We start from the raw sequence: 3,201 nt of genomic DNA, 5'->3' as shown, positions 1-3,201 counted from the left end.
GACCCGCCGACCGAAGAGTGGCCCTCGGGCCCAGGGAGGGGGACCTTGAGACAGGCACCACCCCGCGTTCCGTCCGTAAGCGGCCCCGCGGTCCTGGGGCGCCCTCGGCGCCTGAGCTCCTCGCGCGCTGCCTCCGCGCCCCGCGGCGGAGTTTATTTTCCTGAAGCTGTCATTTCTCTTCCGGGCCACTCGCGTGGCACACGTGTGCCGCCCGCTAAGGGGCGGTGAGAGGCGCCCAGGTTAACCTCCGGAGTAGGTCAGCCCATGCTGTTGCTGGGCTCTTCGGAGAACTTTGAGCTCTTCATGAGCCTCCTGGAACTTGCTCCGCAGTTTCTAAGTGTGCACAGGTTGGACGTGGTGATTGCCCCAAGACGCGCGCCGGTCTCTTAGGAGTATGTAACTTCCTTGCCCCTTGGATCAGGAGATCAGAGGTGCTGGGTCCTTTATATGAATTAACTGCAGCTATAATGCTGGAAGAACCGAAACTTACAGCCTTACTCCTGCCAAAAATTTAAGTTTTCCTGACTACTTTATGACAGCTGAGTTTGCCGGTTAGAGTGGCCGTTTTAAACGAGCTTAACTCATTTGCAAGGGTAGGTCATTCTTCAGACCCATTTGGGAAAATGGAAGAAGAGAATGTTTGGCATCTGAAGTACCGTTTGGGGTGTAGCAAGGCGCTCGTCATTTCTCCTGTGAGACTCACCTCCAGCTTGTTGTCTGTAGAGTAGTCCTTTCCTGTTCAGTTGTTGATATTCTCCTGGTGAGCCTTGACCTCGGCTGAATCCCGCTTCCCAGCCTTGGGAGGAGAGTCTCTGCCTGATAATTTTACTATGTAAGGGCAGTGTGGAGCCCAGCCAGCCCTGGAACCAGTCAAATGTGTCCCAAAGCCGGAAACTCCTCTCCCGTTTTAGGTGGGACATGCTGAAATGTTGTAAGAAAGCTTTGTGGAGTCACTCCAGAAAGCAAACAGGTAAGTGAACCTGTGGCCTAGATCGTGTTTAAAGAGATTTGTATTTTGTCACGGCTACAGAGCATCTCAAGGTGAGTACCTCCTTATCAACCAGTTTAGTGGTCAAGCCTGGTCATTTTACGAGTGGGGTGTGTCACCAACCTTGATAACTTTCATTTAGATATTGTAAGCCCATGAGGTTATGAGTCAGAATTTTAACCAGATGTTCCAGAACTTAGGCATTCAAATAGGGACTGCTCTGTTGAAAGTAACTGTCCCAGAATGTTGTGCTTGTATTTCATTGGTGCTTCTTTGCCAAAACCTCTTTAGAACTCCTGTTTTGGTAGTAAAAATGTAGTCATATGGGAAAATCAGTTTTATTCAGTAGTCACCCTCCAGGTTTGACCAAAAGTTGACTTACGTGGTTGGTAACTTACCTTATCAGGTGAGACTCTGACTTGCAGCACTTATCAGAGACTAGCTTGAGACGAAGATTTGCCACCACGGAGAACGCCAGAAGACTTCTTCAGGCTTGGAAGGTCATTCGAAATGAGAAGGTCCCCAAATGCTCTGCACTTCAGCAGTGCCATTGGAGTCTGTGCATCCTCCCAGAGGGACTGCTTGGAAGGGAGGTGGCACCTAGTCTTTATTATTACTGCTATTTTTTGAGACAGAGTCTCACTCTGTTGCCCAGGCTGGAGTGAGTGGCACGATCTCGGCTCACTGCAACCTCCTCCTCCTGGGCACTTATTTTAAATTCCTTTCTGGTAGGCAACAGGTAGTTCCTCAAGTAATGAGATTTTTGTCATGTATTCAACAAATATTTATCGAATATCATCTGCCAAATGCAGAAAGCAACAGAGTTGGGATGACGGGCACTTGTTACTTCATTCCTTAGGCAAGCTTACCCATCTGGTGGATCGGAGGACCAAGGATTTAGTTCTAAATCATGCTGAGAATCTTCAGTTATAGAGTGATAGTGTAAGAAGACCAAACTGAGCATGAATTGCAAACATAGGTGTCAGTTGAGACTTGTCTGCTGACACCCCTGTCTACGCTCTTCATTTCATTGTCTACACTTAACGAGGCTACGTTTCCTTTCCTGGCACCTTATTATTATTTTTTGAAAGGGAGTCTCACTCTGTTGCGCAGGCTGGAGTGCAGTGGCACGATCTGGGCTCCACTGTAACCTCCTCCTCCTGGGTTTGAGTGATTCTCCTGCCTCAACCTCCTGAGTAGCTGGGACTAAAGGCACGTGCCACCATGCCCAGCTAATTTTTGTATTTTTAGTAGAGATGGGATTTCACTGTGTTTTGGCCAAGCTGGTCTCGAACTTCCGACCTCGTGATCCACCCACCTCGGCCTCCCAAAGTGCTGGGATTACAGGCATGAGCCACCACACCCAGCCAATTGTGTGATTTTTTAAAACTAGTTTGAGGGGACGTTTAGTTTTGCATAAAAGTCAATTTATTTAAGAGATCACTTTGTTTGCAAGGTTGACATTAGACTATAAAACATGAGAATCAGAATTTGTCACATTTCAGGTCTGGGTTCAGCTTGGGATATCCTACTGGGTACCAGGTGCTCCACTTCGGCAGCTGGGGAGATGTAAACTATCTGCCCTTCTTATGAGGAAGATGTTTATACATTGTCATAAAAATTGTACAAAGAGGCTGGGCGCGGTGGCTCAAGCCTGTAATCCCAGCACTTTGGGAGGCCGAGACGGGCGGATCACAAGGTCAGGAGATCGAGACCATCCTGGCTAACACGGTGAAAGCCTGTCTCTACTAAAAAATACAAAAAACTAGCCGGGCGAAGTGGTGGGTGCCTGTAGTCCCAGCTACTCGGGAGGCTGAGGCAGGAGAATGGCGTAAACCCAGGAGGTGGAACTTACAGTGAGCTGAGATCCAGCCACTGCACTCCAGCCTGGGCAACAGAGCGAGACAAAAAAAAAATTGTACGAAGATAGTATAGGATGTTACTAATGTCATTAGCTAGGCAAGAGAGAGAATTGCCAGTTTGCCACTGGTGACTTACCGCTACAACCCCACATGCACTCTGATTCTTGAACAGTGAGAACGTAGAGGCCTTAGCGACCCTGGTGCTTTTTATCCTTGCTTTTGTTGCCTTGGACTGCAGAAATGCTCTGTGCAGCAAGCACTCCTGTGATACTGTTTGGGGAGCGACTTCTTGACTTTTCCGTTTTTGGCACTGTATACCAGTTTAGGACTACCTTTGATTAAAAAAAAGAC

The sequence above is a fragment of the Colobus angolensis genome, unplaced genomic scaffold, assembly GCF_000951035.1.
Source record: "Colobus angolensis palliatus isolate OR3802 unplaced genomic scaffold, Cang.pa_1.0 Scaffold76, whole genome shotgun sequence".
Lineage (NCBI taxonomy): Eukaryota > Metazoa > Chordata > Mammalia > Primates > Cercopithecidae > Colobus > Colobus angolensis.
This window is presented reverse-complemented; position numbering follows the sequence as displayed.